Raw genomic sequence first — 19,542 nt, forward strand, 5'->3', positions numbered from 1 at the left:
GTCAGATGATACACGGCAGAATCATGGCTGTGTTGTTAATATGACAACCAGTGCAGAATAATATTAATATGAATGCAAATGCAGCAGTTCAGATTTTGTGATTGGACTGAAAAATGGATTAAAGACATAAATCAGATTTGGCCTACTGTGTGACCAAAGCCAGTGATTATTCACACACAGTTACATAGCACAGCAGATTCTGATAAGGAAGGAGTGCGGATGTGTGTGTGCGTGTGTGTGTGTGCGTGCGTGTGTGCGTGCGTGTGTGCGTGCGTGTGTGCGTGCGTGCGTGTGTGCGTGCGTGTGTGTGTGCGTGTGCGTGTGTGTGTGTGTGTGTGTGTGAGAGAGAGAGAGAGAGAGAGAGAGAGAGAGAGAGACAGAGAGAGGGTATATGTGACTTCCTGAGCTTAGCATGGTTGTAGGCAGCATACTGACCTCCTCTTCCCCTCTCCCCGCCCTCTCGGCTGGCCTGCTTCCTCCTGTGGCTCATCTTTCAGCTGTTCATTGATGCAGCGCACTTAGCTTCCTCCAACCCGGCTCCTCCACACCCATTAAATATTCATGCTTTGGCCATGAGATACTACTGTACAGTACTCCAATTCCCCCCCATCCAGGAAACTTTCATTCATTTCCTACATCCACCGCTTTCTCTCTACTTCAAGGCCCAGCGATCAATTCAAGTCACATTTCCATCTGTGCATCCATCTTTCCTTGTCTTTCTGTCTCCACGGTATCTGATGAAAATTAGATCATGATGTGTCCATATCTCAGGGCACAAAGTGCACTGCAGTGGACCTCGCTGTAGTTTGCTTGTGCTAGTCAGGACATGCATGGTCACTTCCTGAAGATTAGCGCTGATGGAGCAGACGTCCCTGAGCTGTGTCCTCCTACAGCTCCCTCCCTGCCCTCTCTGAACTCAAATGAGCTGTTCTGTAATAACTGCAACGCTCCTCTCTCTCAGCTCAGTCATGTCTGTACTGCTGTTCGCCACCTCTTGTCTGGACCCAGGGCAGGTCAGTGCAGTGAGCAGGGCCTCCTGTATGAAAGAACATTACATACTGTACTACAGAAAGCTAAAAACATTCTCTTGCTTGTCATCACTTGACTTTGGAGTTGTAATTAATGCTGTGATTTAGCTTTTGCCATTATAGGCCGTGTGGGAGGATGCGGAGGCAGACACTTATAAGGTGAAACATTTGCCATACTTATGTCCATCAGCACACAAAGCATAAGCTCCAGTATGGCTCTTCTGAAGAGAAATGCTGTCTTGAAATATACCAGTCACTGTCAGTGTTTAGAGCAGGCATCTCATTAGTCTTTGCAGCCAAGGACTCCTTTAATCGAAGATTCCATGGACTCCCTCGGTAAAGATTTATTTCATTAACATAATCTACCTATTGTAATTAGACCCATTTAATCAATTTCCGAACCTTTTGCTCACAGAGCACAGTTTTTATTAAAACTGTCATTAGATTCAAGCTGGTATTATTTACTAAGGTTTGTCCTCAATCAGACTAAGAGCTCAATAATAAATATAAATAGCATGATAATGTTGAGTTGTGATTAGAAAACCCCCTTTCTATTACATGCAGTTTTGCACTCGGGTCTCCTTTAAACAGTGGACTAGTTCAACAAACAGACTTCATATAAAAAACATAATGAACTTTCCTTTGCTTTTACACTATCCGTTGTTACCCAGATGAGGATGGGTTCCCTTCTGAGTCTTGTTCCTCTCATGGTCTCTTCCTCATAACATCTTAGTTTTAGGGAGTTTTTCCTCGCTACCGTCGCCACCGGCTTGTTGAATTGGCGTTAATCCACGCGCTTAAAATCTGTATCCTGTGTTTATATGTTTCTGTAAAGCTGCTTTGAGACAATGACCAGTGTAAAAAGTGCTATACAAATAAAACTGAATTGAATTGAGTAATTGTGTTTTAGTACACAAATGAAAAATAGATGAATAATAGGTTAATGGATATATGAGAAGTTATCATACAGACATATATAAACTATACAAACAGACAGACAGCTAGATAAGATAGACAGACAGACAGACAGACAGACAAATAGTAGGGCTGGCTGATATGATAATATAATATCAGTATTTTGATAAATTATGTCACCATATGGTTTTCTGAGATATTGTGATATTGTAATATCTTTTTATCAAATTGTTTAAAAAAATTAATAATTACAAACTGACCACAATCAGCTGATGCAATGTTAAAATTCTGCATTTAATCTTTACAATTAAAATCTCTAAAGTCCTTAAAATCTGTAATGTGTTAAACATGTTCATTTTTATAAGTAAAACGTTATTTTAAAAGGAAATTTCAAATTACATTCACTATGTAATTGTTTATTAGTAATAAACAAATCTATTGTTATTTATAAGAGTTTTTTTCTACTGTATCGCTGGCAGTTTGTGAGCAAACTTATATATATATATATATATGTGTGTGTGTGTATATGTATAACATATGTGTGTTTGTGTGTATGTGTGTGTGTATATATATATATATATATATATATATATATATATATATATATATATATATATATATATATATATATATATATATATATATATATATATATATATATAATATACACATATACATACACACAAACACACATATGTTATACATATACACACACACATATATATCTCATGATATATAGCATGTAGATTCACCTACAAGAATTGTAATATGATATTTTTGTCATATCACCCACACCTAATGGATAGATAGATAGATAGATAGATAAACTGTTAAGTACCTGTTGGACATTGTTAACTACTTAGGAGTAAAAAAAAAAAAAAAGTGTGAACATAAAGTGTGCCTTCAAATTATAATGATATAATTTATTCAGAGACAGAAGTGTTTTTTGGTCAAAACCTTAGGACATCCATGGTAAATTAATCCTATATTAGGGAGCTAAAAGGTAACAGAATACTCAAAATAATTTAATGAAAACTGAAATAGTATTTAAGCAATGAAAGTCATTTTGATGGCTCAAGGGTGCAGGATAGAGTGTCATTCTTCTGCAGTGCTAATAAAAGAGCCTTAAGCTGAATTATGCTGGATGGAAAAGCACATGACATCTGCTAAGAGGACATTGTTCTTTTTTTTTCTGCTGCTTGAATCCATACTGCATTTATAAGTAGTGCTGTTTGATGTCTACAGTTCTTCAGTCTTAGAAATCATTGAGCACCACGATTGACCTGAGAGCTCAACAATGACAATATTATTCAAAAGCCTCAATGGTGATATCCATTTATCCATTTAAGCCTGAATGCGAGGCAGTTTAAGCAGAAACATGTCCTCTGCGATCTAAAGTATAAAGCACGAATATGTCTAGCATACAGTGAAAAGGTACAGAGGCATTGGGCAGGGAATAACTGTCAGATATAAATAGAGAGATGCATTACCAGCAAATCAAGCTGCAGCTTAGATAAGGTTAGTTGATGCTGAGATTGTGCTGGTGTCATATGCAGCACTGCTTTTCCTCTTATACCTGCATAGGCCAGAAGACAGAGCAATGCATTCTGTGATATTTTTACTTTAGTAATTAAAACTTTAAAAATGTAGGTAGATACATTAACTATTGATATGGGATGATAATGATAGAGCATGATAGAAAATGTGTGGCCATAGTTTCAAGACTTACTGTCTAAAGACAAATACATGTCTGCAAAAAATGTGGCTGCAGTGCATAAAATCATGCAGATCCAGGTCAAGAGGTTCAGTTAATGTTCACATCAAACATCAGAATGGGAAATAAATGTAATCTTAGTGACTTTAACCTGGTTGTTGTTGCCAGGTAGGCTGATTTGAGAAAATCTCCTGTGATTTTCATGTCCAGCAGTCTATAGACCGCCATAATTTTGCAGGGAAAAAAGCACAAAAAAACTCCACAATTTGTATTGCAAATTTAGGGGAAGGAAGCCACATCAAGCATTTTTGGCCATAACAATCATCAAAAAAATCATGTATGGACTGTATAGAGTTTATGCAGAATGGTACAAAATGGTGTACTCTGTGAGCAGATGAGAGAGATCAGAGGAGAATGGCCAGACTGGTTCAAGCTGACAGGAAAACAATGGAAGCACAAATAACCATTCTTTACAACCGCTGTAAGCAGAAAAGCATCTCAACAGGCAACAAACATCAGCTACAACAGCAAAAGACCACACTGGGGTCCTCTCCTGTCAGCCAAGAACAGGAATCTGAGGCTACAGGATCACTCTGTATATGGGGCAGTTGGTGATGGGAAGGCCACAGAACACATTTGAAATTGTGCAAATTTGTTGTGCATGTATGACAGGACAGGCAAGAAAATTGAAACTCACCGTACAGTAACGTCACTGCCGCAGACTTCAGCATAGACGATCTGTATTGTGTAATGAGTGGGATGTTCATTCCCTGGTGGATGAACAGCCTTTTTTTCCGATTATCTGTGTTTGCCTCTTTCAGCAGTGAGTCAGCCTGCATGTGTGGCCTCGATTGTCTGTGCTATGCTCTAATCAGATTCTGTCTGTCTCTTTTACTGCTGAAAGTTTGGGAAGTTATTGCTGCAGGAGAGCCAGGGATTACAATTGAGAGAGATGCTGTCTTTAGGAAAAGTTGTCTAAGAGGATTGGATACGGTCAGCGGTTCACTAACTATATAGGATTTGAGGCTGGTGTGTGCCATAGATCCTGACCGTGTTCACACGGTTTCATTTATTAGAGTATACTCTCCAGTGTTAGATCTGCAGTCTTGTTTCCGTTAGGAACTATCTATCAAATTAAATAGGAGTGGTGTGATTGTGCCTGAAGTGGAGTTATGATTACTAGCCCGAAGTTGATTATTTTCCAGGATGTCCAGAATTGTTCTGTTCCTCTCATAGCATGGCAATTTGCCAACAATAACAAATATTTATTCATGAAAGAGTGACATGTCGTACTTTTTATCCATTTGTAGTTGCATGTAGTGTTGTGGAACATCAATGAAACAAGTTAATTCCTTTATTACTTGCATTATAACAGCTATGAAGAGTTGTTCCCTCACATTCTCTTGAAGTTAATTCAATAAAACAAAAAAGCAGCTTGTCATGAGACTCATGTTGAAAAGCTTCAAGCTTTACTTCCGACTCTTTCAAAGTGCTGACACTGGAGACTCCTTCCATAAATTCTAGATAAATGTTTCCATACAGAAAGCTTAACCATATAAATAATTATTTAAAAAAATATATACAGCAGCAATCAATAGTTCCTTTATCTTAAATAAAAACAAATATTTAATAGGTGTCATGAAGCGGACAGACTGATACAAGTGCAGGTTTACTAGTTTTATTAAAACCGGTGTGGTAGACAAACAAAAAGTCTCGTCACTTGGTCTGCTTGCTTTGCCTTCACAGCATTCTGTCACTGTAAATCATGACTTTCATTGAAATTGAATCCTAATTTTCCAGAATCATTTTGCTGCCAGTTTGAACAATCAGCAATCAGTTTGTGGACACCAGATGACCACGATGTCTGAACCAACCCTTTACCCTTACTCAGCAGACCCATTGGCTGAGTTGTCTTTTTTTTTTTTCTACATCCCAGTTAAAAACAGCTATGCACACTTTGCTACTGCTAACCCAGGTTTTTTTTTTTTTTTAATTTGGAGAGTCTGATGTTTATCTGACCTGTGACATGGTGCATTGGACACAAAGGTGGTTGACCACATTGAATTCCCCAAAGTGTATTTTAACAGTACAGTTTCCTCCTGACATAAATGTGTGCAAACCCAAGTGTTTTCAGTTGTAGAGTGTGTTAAAACGATTGTGCTGTAAAAACCTATTGATTTTTTCCCCCTTTACCATTACCAGATGTTGCCAAGGAGGTAAGTTGTATTGATCTGAGTGGTGTGGTGGAGCTCTATTTTCCCACCCAGTGACTGTTCCAACAGAAATCTATTGGCATACCAACTGAAAGCAATACAGTTGTTTTATTTCATTGACAGTCATCTCCAATCCAGCAAATAATAGGCCAGCTTCGTCAATAAACCTGTTCAGTGCACATACACCCTTTTAAAGAAAAAGTCAAAATTGTCCATAAGAGAATTTCTTCTACACATAAACAATTTGGAAATAATCCATTTATTTGTTGGAAATTTGATGAATCGGTTTAATCTATTGCGAAATAAGTGAGCGTTTTAATATCCATCAAAAATGCATCTCTTGGCATTGATTTAATAAGAACAATGCATTAATGGAATGCATCAGTACAAAACAATGATTGTCCATTTAAAAACTTCACCAAATTTCAAGAACTCAGATGTAATCATCGGTCAACCCATCACAGACAGTCTAAGGTGGAGCATCCATGCTGGAATGAGTTTCCCAGTGAAAAAGCATTGCTCTCCAATCATTAACATACAGCCATCTAGATGAATGCCAAAATGGGCTAAAGAATTCTCAAATGGTTGTTACAACCTCTTCTTGTTAATATTAGTTGTGGCATTAATTTTTCTTTTTGTTCCTGGCAAATCTTAGATGTCAAATTTCCTACATGTTCTTAGGATTAAAGTAATCTTATATAGTGTAGGCTATCTGTAGTGGAAGACTTCCTGGTGATGGAGCATCTGTATAAAGCCTTTGATTACCCATTAGCAATTAAAAAACGACAGTCACAGCGGCTTTTAACCTCATTAGCGAAATCCAATATTTTGTTGCTTTCTGTGCTTGTCTGGGTATTGAATCAGCCTCTAACATTATTACCACGAAGAATCACAGCAAACGTGGCAGTGGTGGTGGTGTTGGTGGTTCTAGGGGTCTGTTGTGGAGTGGGGGGTGCAGACAATGCCCTATTAGGAGTTTGGGAAGCTGCATCTTAATCATATGTGTCCCATCTGGTGGGTAGATTAACCTCAGTAGCCTTGACAACACAAGCGCACAACAGCTGCCGGATATTGGAAAGAGAATTGCTGCCGTTATAAGATATGAATATGTGTCGAACTGATTACACACCACGTACTCAGGAGCATATTTTTTGTCCCAGATCACAATTCAGTTTGTCATTTATTATTGCTTTATTTTGATGAGGATTTGATATTTTGTGGCTGTTTGAGGAGCGTTTCAGTGGGATGAACAGGGGATCAGCATGGCTGTGGGATCAGTGTCAGTAATTAAAGGTAATAAATAAAGGTATTAATTCTGGGATTCTCATGTAAATTGGAGGTGTAACGCAGTGGTACTATCTGTATCTGAGGTTAACATTCCAACAGTGTCAGCACCTGACAGTTTCTTGACCTCAACTAGAGATGTGCGTGAGACTGTTTTGGAATCCCAATCTCATGTGTGGGATCCTAATCTGATACCTGCCTGATAATCTGTCACCTCTAGTCTCAACCAGATTTCTAAATTAAAAAAAAAAAAATTTAAAATCCAAAACAAAAGACATAAAGGTAACCTGCTGTTTGTATCTATATTTCTATCTGCTTAGAACATGTTATTTGTTCATTCAGAGTTCATTCATAATCAGATGAGACAAAAATAACGCTTTTAGCAGCAAACACTCAAGGTTTGTTTGGCATAAAATAAAGGATAGTTATACTGAAAAGAACTAAACCCCTACTGTTAAGTATGGTGGATGATCTGTGATGATGTAGGCCTGTTTTTTTTTTCTCTTTCCATGAAGTACCAGGAGATTATAAATGAAAAATCTGGCTGCCTCTGCCAAGAAGGGTTGTGGTTGGATGCTCTAACAGAACAATTATTCATAAAAGATGTCCAAATCCACACAAAAATTGTTGAATGATCATAGAATAAAACTTCTGACATGGTCACCCCAGACCCCATTGAAAAGCTTTGGAGTGAGCAGATCTCATCAAGCATTATATCAGAAGACTTGGTGCTGTTATGTTGGCAAAGAGAGACTCCACAAATTAATAAATGTAGGGGTGACAGTAACAGTGAATCATGTTCTGTTAAAAATATATAAAGTAAATATTTTTTATATGAAATTTTTATTTATCCATCTTTACCAAATGTGTCAATAATTCTGGAGATGACTAACTGATTTCTTCTTAATATATTTTTTTAAATATTGCATATGTGCCATTTTGTCAGTGTAATAGCAGGGTAAGGTGGAGCCGTCTGTATTCTGAGTGTTATTTGAATGCATTCAGATGTTTATTTTGCTCATTTTTGTGCAGGATGTCAATAATCAACTATAGAATTTTATACAAGTTTCAGAAAATCTGGAATTGAATGCTTTTTCAATGAAAATGCTTTTTCTAATGCAGGATGCTTCATGTTACGGTAAGACTTTATAACAATTGCTTGATCAAATTTGCTCTCATTCAGTCCAAATATTACACAAAGCTAAATCACAAGAAGTGGATTAGGTGCTGTGCTGAATAGAGAGGATTAATAGGGTTGGCCTTGTTGCTCTCTGGAGCTTTTTGGCAAGAAATATGCATGTAAATTCACCGTCCACTTTATTAAGACCATCTGCTTACCTGCGTATTGATGCAATTATCCAAATAGCTAATCATGCACATATAGGTATAGCGTTTCAGTTAAATGTTTACCTTAAAATGTGTTCTCAGCACCAGACAGGCTGGTTTGAATTTCACTGAATTTCAGACACTGCTGATCTCCAAGGATTTTAACACACAACTGTCTCTAGAATTTACCCAGAATGGTGCAAGAAAACAAACAAACAAAAAAAAAAATCCAACAATAACTCAGAGTTCTACAGCAACAAAAACAACAACAATAACACTTTTTACGACTGTGGTGAGCAGAAAAGCACCTCTTCATGCCCAACACATTAAACCTTGAGTTGGATGGCCTACAGCAGCAGAAGGCCACAAAGTCAAGAACTGAAAACTGATGCTGCAGTGGGCACATGCTCACCAAAACTTGGCAGTTGCAAATTGGAAAAACACCATCTTGTCTGATGAATCAGACCAGACCGATTAGTCTGATATTTCTGTTGTGACACAGAGATGATGGGCTCAACATTTGGTGTCAAAAGCATGAATTTATCGGACCCAAACTCCCTTGTGTCAATAGTTCAGGTTGGTGGTTGTGGTGTAATGGAGTGGGGAATGTATCCTTCGCACACGTTGGGTCCATTAATACCGATCAAGTTTAAATGCTAAAGTCTATCTGAATATTCTTATTGAACATGTCCCTGGCAGCAATTTATCCATCTTCTATAGGCTACCTACTGCATGATAATGCATCATGTCACAAAGCACAAATCATCTCATACTGGTTCCATGAGCATGACAATGTGTTCAGTGTACTTCATCGGTTTCTCCATCACCAGATCTGAATCCAATAGAATACCTTTGAGATGTGGTAGAACGGAAGGTTCGCATCATGAATGTGTAGCTAACAAATCTGCAGCAATTATGTGATGCAATCATGTCAACATGGACCAGAATCTCAAAGGAATGTATCTAACACCTATATTGTTTACTGTTTAAAAAGCATCTCAGGGGAATTCCTCAAGAAATCGGTTGAGAAAATCCAAGAATACATTTCTGGAAATTCTAGGCAAAAAGGGTGTCTACTTTGAAGATGCTAAAATACTAAATTATTTTGAGTTATTTTGGATTCTTTATCACAACATAATTCCCATAGTTCCATTTGAATTATTCCAGAATTTTGATGACTTTATTATTATTCTAAAATGTGGGGGGGGGGATAAAGAATGAGTGTGTCTAAACTTTTGACCAGTAGTGTACAAATATCAAAGATAATTCATATACATATACATATATGTGAGCTTTCTTGGCCACAAGGTGGATGTAGAATTATTTTGGGGCGTTATAGTGTTGTGTAAACACTAAATCCAGCATGCTCTCCGGATGTGCTCTCAGCCAAACCCCTTAGGGAGCAGCACTGTATGTAGAACTGCTATACATATCATTGCTGCTATGTCTCAGTGGTCTGAGAGACCGCTGATCCATTCTCAGCCATCTGCCCCTAATACCAGCATGTGCATGAGGGCAAGAGGCTTTGCAGAAGACCCACTTTCCTTTATAAGAGAGAAAGACAGCTGTCATTTGACATTACAGAAGTACTATAAAGAACATTTTTAAAGGTTCAGTATGTAATATTTAAAAATATTCTTAGACAAATCATAACCATCTATTTTCACAGATAGCTTAGACTCACACTGTGATTCACATTATTGCCATGCCATGGATATGGATAGTTTAATTTCTTTAGTAGCCCTACACTGTATTCCATGAAACAGAGACAATTAACAGATATCACATTTTTATTATTAAAAAATATTGTCAGATTTGTTGTAGTTTATTTACACTCCACAGTGCCTTGCTGTTGCTGATTTTACATTTCTTTTGCAATGTACGTACACACCACCATTGTAATCCCAATTTACTTACACCAGAAAATAGAAATCAAGAAAGCAGATGCACTGTCATGATTCCCCCTTGAAGCAGCGTGCTCTAAGCGCGAATGCGCGAGCACCTGCTTTTCGTTTGTTGACCGTAATGACATCTGGACACGTGTGTTTTGTTTATGTTTCTGTTATGTCTCCTCCCTGTTCTGTCGTTGGCTGGGATTTCACGTGGGTCTGTATTGTTCTCAGCTGCTAGCGGTTTAGACGCTGATCATGTCCGCATATATACCGTGCGCCTCCCAGCACACAACGCGGAAGATTACCATAGAGTTAGTTTAGTTCGTATTGTAGTCATAGTCACGGTCCATGTTTAGAGTTAGTTCGTGCTGGATTATCCGCTTCCAGTCCCTTGTCATAGTTTGTTTCTCGTTTTGTTTATCGAACCTGTTTTCCGTGACCACGACCTAGATTCCTGCCTTGCCCCGTGTATGCCTGTTTGCCAATCGCCTGACCTCTTGCATGTTTGTGGATTACGTTTTGGATCACGTTTTGGATTTGTCTGCCTGTCTCTCTTTCAAATAAACAACTGTTCATACTGCACTTGCATCCGTCCTATCTCTGCTCAGTCAGGATTCGTGACATGCACAAAGTATTTGTCCACACTTATGGCACCTTGAATGAAAGTGATTTAGGAGGTCCTAGACAACCCTAATATTCAGCAACCCAAAAGCACATAAAATCTGTTTTAATGCAAGTTATGAAGAGCTATTTAAGACAAAAGCTACTACATTTCAAGTAGTAGTAGCAGCTCAGCTAAGGTTGATTATTTGCAGTGGGGGAGTAATTGAATGAAAATGCTTCAATAACACAACTGAGCGGACTGTCAGGACTAATATCTCCTTTGTAAATGTTGTGGATTACGTTTTGGATCACGTTTTGGATTTGTCTGCCTGTCTCTCTTTCAAATAAACAACTGTTCATACTGCACTTGCATCCGTCCTATCTCTGCTCCGTCACGATTCGTGACCGAATCTTCCGCCGAAACATGGATGCAGCAGGAGAACGGAGGAGACGCAGAACCTGGAAGTCGACGCCAACCGTCCCCGCTATGGACTCAGTCCACTTCCCACAATGGATATTTATGGAGCTTCCTGATCCATTTGACGGATTTTTCGGTGCCCCTGAATATTTTCTGGTAGACTGTCAATTCTATTTCACCAGCCTGTTAGACCCTAAGCCAGAGGAGAAGCAATGGCTCCGATTCATGTGGTCCCGGTTCTTTGGACCGGCCCGTCAGTGAGTGCAGCTCCAACTGGATAAGCACTGTAGGAACCTGGACAGTGTAGAACAGTTTGTGGGGGAATTCATGATGCGGTTCAGGAGTCCGGAGGCGAGGGCCGAGCTAGAACAACTTCTTGGGGGGGTGAGTCTGTCAGGCAAACCTGCCCTGCCGTTTACCCACTACTACAGGCAAACTCATGCAGAGCCCCAGCCGGAGGTTAACCTGGCGACCTCAGAGCTCGAACCTGAGACCCACAAGGTGGGCTCACCTGCCAAGCTCCAGCTAGAGGTCAAAAGGGAGGCTACAGCACCAGAGTCTCAAGTCCCTGAAATCCAAGTCAAGCCTTCAGGCTCTGAAGTCCAAGTCAAGCCTCCAGTCTCAGAAGTCCAAGTCAAGCCTCCAGTCTCAGAAGTCCAAGTCAAGCCTCCAGTCTCAGAAGTCCAAGTCAAGCGTCCAGTCTCAGAAGTCCAAGTCAAGCGTCCAGTCTCTGAAGTCCAAGTCAAGTCTCAAGTCCCTGAAATCCAAGCCAAGTCTCACGTCCCTGAGGTCCAAGTCAAGTTTCACGTCCCTGAGCTCACGTCCAAGCCTGCTGATACAGTTGACCAAGCTCTGCTAATATCTAAGCCTAATGACCAAATTCTGCTCACGCCCAAGTCTACCGACCGGTCGCCCAAGTTCTGCTCACGCCCCAGTCTGCTGACACGCCCAGCCAAGTTCTGCTCACGCCCCAGTCTGCTGACACACACAGCCAAGTTCTGCTCACGCCACGGTCTGCTGACACGCACAGCCAAGTTATGCTCACGCCACGGTCTGCTGACACGCACAGCCAAGTTCTGTTCACGCCACGGTCTGCTGACACGCACAGACAAGTTCTGTTCACGCCACGGTCTGCTGACACGCACAGCCAAGTTCTGTTCACGCCACGGTCTGCTGACACGCACAGCAAAGTTCTGCTCACGCCACAGTCTGCTGACACGCACAGCCAAGTTCTGCTCATGCCACAGTCTGTTGACACGGCCACCCAAGCTCCGCCCATGCCCAAGGTTCACCTGGTGACCTCAGAGCCTCAGCCCCACTGGTCAGCTGTGGAAGTCGCTCAGCCCCCCTGGTCAACTGTGGACGTCGCTCAGCCTCCCTGGTCAGCTGAGGTCGTCGCTCAGCCTCCCGGTTCAGCTGAGGTCGTCGCTCAGTCTTCCTGTTCAGCTGAGGTCGTCGCTCAGTCTTCCTGACCGGCTGTGGTTGTCGCCCCGCTTTCATGCTCTGCCGAGGACGTCGCTCTGCCTTCATGCTCCGCCGAGGTCGTCGCTCAGCCTGCCTGCCCAGCTGAGGTCGTCGCTCAGCCTGCCTGCCCAGCTGAGGTCATCGCTCAGCCTGCCTGTTCAGCTGAGGTCGTCTCTCTGCTATCCTGCTTCACTGAGGACATCAGTCTGCCTCCATGTTCCGCTAAAGACGTCGCTCCTATTCTTTGCTTCTCTCAGTATGTTGCTCCCCCTTCCTGCTCTGCTGAGTACAGTGCTCTGTTTCCCTGCTCCGCCGAGGACGTTGCTCTGCCTTCATGCTCCGCTGAGGTCGTCGCTCAGCCTGCATGCCCAGCTCAGGTCGTCGCTCAGCCTCCCTGTTCAGCTGAGGACGTCGCTCAGCCTCCCTGTACAGCTGAGGACGTCGCTCAGCCTCCCTGTTCAGCCAGGGTCGTTGCTCCGCTTCCCTGCGCCGCCAAGAACACCTTGCTGTTTCCTGGCTCTGCTTGGGACATTCAGCCCAGGGGGCCGGGGCCGCCAATGAAATGGGATGACTCATTCCCCCTTGAAGTAGCGTGCTCTAAGCGCGAATGCGCGAGCACCTGCTTTTCCGTTGTTGACCATAATGACATCTGGACACGTGTGTTTTGTTTATGTTTCTGTCATGTCTCCTCCCTGTTCTGTCATTGGCTGGGATTCCACGTGGGTCTGAATTGCTCTCAGCTGCTAGCGGTTTAGACGCTGATCATGTCCGCATATATACCGCGCGCCTCCCAGCACACAATGCGGAAGATTACCATAGAGTTAGTTTAGTTCGTATTGTAGTCATAGTCACGGTCCATGTTTAGAGTTAGTTCGCGCTGGATTATCCGCTTCCAGTCCCTCGTCATAGTTTGTTTCTCGTTTTGTTTATCGACCCTGTTTTCCGTGACCACGACCTAGATACCTGCCTTGCCCCGTGTATGCCTGTTTGCCAATCGCCTGACCTCTTGCATGTTTGTCCTAGACAACCCTAATATTCAGCAACCCAAAAGCACATAAAATCTGTTTTAATGCAAGTTATGAAGAGCTATTTAAGACAAAAGCTACTACATTTCAAGTAGTAGTAGCAGCTCAGCTAAGGTTGATTATTTGCAGTGGGGGAGTAATTGAATGAAAATGCTTCAATAACACAACTGAGCGGACTGTCAGGAATAATATCTCCTTTGTAAATGTGCATTAGAGGTGGCAGCGGGTTACAGAGAGACCGTCAACCTGATGCATATGAGTTATACACTGGTGCAAATCCTCCTTTGCAATTATATGTCCATCAACCCTTAATCTCACTCTGTGGTTATTTCTGAGAACTAATTTATGGTTATTTATAGAAGCATGGGAAGGTAGGATTTTCCTTTTCCAGGCAAACCATTTGGACGTATGTGTGTGTTTACTGGGAAAGTCATTAGAGTCGAGATGATGATCAGTAACAGAAAAAGGCCTGCATTGTGAATAAGAAGCAGAGAGTGGCTTGTGTTTTAAGGTTTTCATGGTTTCTCTTTCTATAATTGACTATGTTTAATTTATACTACCTGGATTTTATTTCATTGGTTCTAGTAATGGTTCCATTAGCAGCAATAATGCAGGACTGAAAACAAGCCATGTTCAGAGACTTTGTTTGGGATTTTCCGTGGATCAGCATGAAAATCCAGTGCAAGGGTCAGGTCACGTGCAAACAAGGACATCAAAGGAAAATCCAATAAGTGTAAATCCAGAAATACAGGCGCAGATTAAAGTCATAATATGTCTGACCAATAATGATTGAAATACAAACAGTAGAACTAGGACAACTTGCCACAATTCAGAATTAGAGAGTGGATGCAAATGCAGAATCTCAGTGAAACATTGAATAAAGTGTCAAACAAGACGCTATACAGGAACGAGCATAACGTGATACATGAGGACAGAACAAACAACGCAAGACAAACGTGCAGTGCTGAACGTGGCTATATATACACACACACACACACACACACACACACCAGTGCTAATGAGCTAAACCTGAAACAGATAAATTGAGACATGTGACAAGGTGCATTGGCTGATGGGAAACGTAGTCTCTATTCCTTCTCCAATATTACATGACACAACTAGGTTCTTCTAAATTAGAAACACTATGAAACCTTGGTGGAAAACTGCATAATAACACTAGAAAGACTAGCAAGAAAGCAAATTAATATGGCAAGCCAATTATTGCAATAACAACTTATATCATCAGCCAGTTGTACATGATCCTGCTTAATGAGACAAACATGAATCAGGTGAACCAGACATGTGACTAGGTGCAGTGGCTGATGGAAATCATTTACATGACAGAGCTCCCCAATTAACGCGTGGCTCCCGATGCACATAATCCGTTCAGGAGGGGGTCTCAGACCAGATCCATAAGCACTTTAAAATTCCATTGTCTCTCATCCCTCGCGGGGCTGGACAGAGGACGCTTGACGTGCTCTGAGGTTCAGGTGTGGGGTGGTCTCTTCTGCACTGCAGAGACACGTGATATCCCGGGCCTGGCTTGAGTGCGGAGTGGCAACTACTGTGCAGCCAGCGGGAGGAACAAAGCTCAAGGCAGAACCTGAGGGGGAAGAGACGTTCCCCAAGAAGCTAGAGGGAGGATGCTCTCCAAGAGGTTCGAGGGTGGCGTGAAGTTCTCCCCGACGCCAGAGGGAGGAGCGAAGTTCTCCGCAAGGCCAAAGGGAGGAGAGAAGTTCTCCACGAGGCCAGAGGGAGGAGCGAAGCTCTCCGCGAGGCCCGGGGGGGGGTTGATGCTCTCTGTGAAACATGACGAGATCCACAGTGGGGGAGGGAGGGTGGGAGATGATTCCAGCCTGGTTGGAACGCTCCTCTTTGATATACCTCCTGATGGTGTACATCATCTCAAGCCACTCCTGATTAGCTCTAATTAGGGAAGCTTTCCCCTCCTTCTCCCACCTTGGTTTTTCCCTTCCATAAATTACGCTGCATCCATTATTTAGTCTTGTGTTCTGTCACGTCACGAAGGTATCGACGGCTGCAGATGCAGAATATAAGTTCAAACATTTTACTGAAGTACAAACAAAACATAAAACAAGACTTTCAAGAACCAGGACTAGAATGACCTGAGATAGAAGGACAACAACGCAAGACAACCCGTGCAGTGCAGAACGTGACTATTTATACATACGTGCTAATGAGACAAATGTGAATCTGGTGAACCAGACATGTGACTAGGTGCAGTGGCTCATGGGAATCGTAGTTTTAGTCCTTTTCCTGCTATTTCCATGACACCAATAAAATCAATAATTGGACAAAATATTGATTGGAAATTATTTTAACTATTCTATTAATTGCTAATAGAAGTTCTAGAGAACATATTATTTCTAGTGAATTTAGCTGACCTAGCCTCTTCCTGAAACTAACGTCCATACATTCACCGGCCACTTTAATGGGAACACCTATACACCTGCACTTCATGCAATTATCCATTCAGCCAATTATGTGGCAGCAGTGAAATGCACAGAATCAAACAGATACAGGTCAAGAGTTTCAGTTAATGTTCAGATCAAAGAGGATGAGGGAAAAAAAATTAACCTAAGTGACTTTGAACATGGCATGGTTGTTGGTGCCAAATGAGCTGGTTTGAGTACTTCAGAAACAGCTGATCTTTCACACACAGCATTCTCTAGACTTTACATAGAATGGTGCATCCTGTGAGCAGCAGTTCTGTGGGGGGAAATGCCTTGTGGATGATTGAGATTAGGGGAGAATGATAAGACTGGTTTGAGCTGACAGGAAATCTATGGTAACTCAAATAAGCACTGTTTACAACCGCAGTAAGCAGAAAAGCATCTCGGAACAGAACAACAAGTCAAACCTTGAGGCAGATGGGATTACAACAACAGAAGACCACATAGGGAACAGGAATCTGAGCCTACAGTGCGTACAAGGTCACTGAAACTGGACAGCGTAAGATGTAATGCATGCATTCACTACCATATAAAATCAGAAGACAAACAAGTTTTCAGAGTGATGTTCTGATAAATTTAAGAGGATACCCCCTCCCCCTACAGCTCCCGTTTTTCCCCCTACAGATTTACTCAAATGCAGTAATAGATTATTACCCCTCATGTTCTGTTCATATTTAGGCATGGGTGACTATCAAACTTCAAATTTAGAATATAGATGGTCTCTATGCCAGCTATTTCAAGCCTTTCTAATGTTTTTACATGAATGGAAATAAGAGATGTCTTAGGGTCAAAATGACCTGAACATAATCTCTGAAGTATACAGTATGATTTGTAAAAGTGGACTCATTATTTTAAGATTTTGCTTGGAACCCAACATTTCGTGTTGGAAAGATGATTTTAGCAACAATTTTAAATGAATGTTTGTAATCTTTAGCCATGCTGAGAGTTAGTACCCCCTTGGTAGGAAGTCTCTGTGTATATATAATCATCTCTCGCGCTCTCTTATTCTCTCATCTTCTCTCCTCTCACTCTCTGTGATCGAACGGTTCGGCTCCCTCGTGTCTTTCATTGTAAACGAGAGCAGTCCTGGAGGAGCGTGGAGAGGAACTTGTTAACTGGTTGTTGCTCTCATCTGTGTGTACAGTGAAGTCATACCTTCCATGGCTTGTTTTGCTCACTGGTGATGTCATTACCAGCCAATCAGCAGGTGGTGCTGCAGTAGGCACTGGATGCAGGGGGTGTCTGGGGTATATGCATAGGGATGCTCTAGCAACGCGACTCTTTTCATCACTACATCATTACTGGGGCTGGATGGAGGGAGAGAGAGAGTGAGAGAGAGATGGGCAGAAAGAAGGAAAGTGAAGGAGAGACAGCATCAGCAATTGAGAATATCTAATCATAACAGCGTGCCTCATCTTTTGACCCACAGCTTTGAAATGTGCTGTGGCTCAATATGGAAATGAAATTTTTAAATAAGGCAACATTGGCTCACAGGCTCATTTATTTATTTCTTTTTTTACCCACTGCATCATACTTGTCCTGTTTTTAACCCGTAACAGGCCTGCACTCTGTGGTTATGTGGTTATGCTATGGTTATTATCCTGCGCTCTTTAGCTATTGCATATGCAGTGGTAATTATATCAGTCAGTATTTGATTTAACAGTGACCTCTAGCCAAGGTGAGCCACATTTCTGCAAGGAGTGAGGAGTATGCTTTTAGTATCCTACGCTCCAGTTAGAGGAGACTCTATTTATCTGTGTCTGTATCATTGATTCATATCTCTGCAGGATTTGAAGAACACACTAATGAAGCTGCAGTAGTGTTGGGTGTAAATGACTTGTGTGAAGCCAGCTAATTCATACTTTTTCAAATTCTTTCTCTGTGAGTAGTATACTTCGAGTAATTATTGATACAGTCTGTTGCTATGAACATCACTGGCACCAATTTTTTCATAGTATTTTTTATCAGTATTATACGACTGCACTACTAAATTCTCAAATCTGATTGGTCAGAAGGTGTTCATTAATTTTCTGTAACAGCAGCTAATTAAATTCACAGATTGATATTAATGTGCTCATTCTAATACAGTGTGTAATAGTTTCTATAGTAACAGCTATCGTGTATACCAGAGATCCTAATAATAAATGTATTTAAGAATATGCTGATATTAAACAAAGAAAAATGTATCATTATTGATATGATATGAAGCTTTCTGTAAGGAGATGTTTATTCAATATTTTTGTAAGGAGTCTCCCCTGTTAGCACTTTGTAACAGTAAATTTTCTGAAACGGGAAAGTCTTTAGGACAGACAAGCTGCATTTTCTTTTTGTCTCAATCAAGTGAGAGAGAAAAAAGAGGCCTGCCATTTATAGCTGCTAATGTAAGTGATAAGAAGAAATCATTTTTATTGCTGCATGCTTAGTATTTGCATAGTGGTGCATGATTGGCTCTTACATTGTATAATGTAATTTTTGAAAAATATCAGTAACAGTTGTTGCTAAAATACAGTCAGGTTGCTAAAATACAATTGGAGATATGAATGTTTGACAATATCGAAGATTAGGTATTCATTGTTCTCATCATTTTAAGCATACTGTTAAAGTCTAAATCACAAAGCACACAATATTATGTATATTTGATCTGTACACTCGGAGTCCTTGTTATTATATTAATTAATGATTAGACAGTTGCGGGGAGGCTTGGTGCTTAGCGTGTTTGCTACGCACCTCCTGGGTTGGGGGGTTGGTTCCCGCCTCCGCCCTGTATGCATGGAGCTTGCATGTTCTCCTCATGCATCAGGGGTTTCCTCTGGGTCCTCAGGTTTCCTCCCCCAGTCCAAAGACATGCTTTGTAGGCTGATTGACATCTCTGTCAGAAGTGTGTAAGTTTGTGCGATTGTGCCCTGCGATGGGTTGGCACCCCACACAGAGTATCCCCGCCTTGTGCCCCGAGTCCCCACACAGTAAAATATTTCAGGTGGTTAAAATTAGAAATGAAAAGTCGCCTGCTGCCTTCAAAATGTGAGTAAACTCAACTTGAAGATAACCTTTGTTTCAGCTCAAAAAGTTACATGTGACAAGTTTTACAAGTCAAGATGTTCTACTAGGATGAGTAATATTTAAGATATTTATCTTTGAAGATTTAAGAGCATAATGGGGGAAAATCCCTTTTTATATACTAGCTGT

The 19,542-nt window shown here is 41.1% G+C and overlaps 1 protein-coding gene across 2 annotated transcripts in view; it reads left to right on the forward strand.

Annotated features, from left to right (window-relative positions):
* igsf9bb (immunoglobulin superfamily, member 9Bb) overlaps positions 1-19,542 on the forward strand; it is a 136,256-nt gene that overhangs the window by 12,874 nt on the left and 103,840 nt on the right. The window lies entirely within an intron of this gene.

This window comes from Ictalurus punctatus, chromosome 18 (genome assembly GCF_001660625.3).
Source record: "Ictalurus punctatus breed USDA103 chromosome 18, Coco_2.0, whole genome shotgun sequence".
NCBI classification, from domain to species: domain Eukaryota; kingdom Metazoa; phylum Chordata; class Actinopteri; order Siluriformes; family Ictaluridae; genus Ictalurus; species Ictalurus punctatus.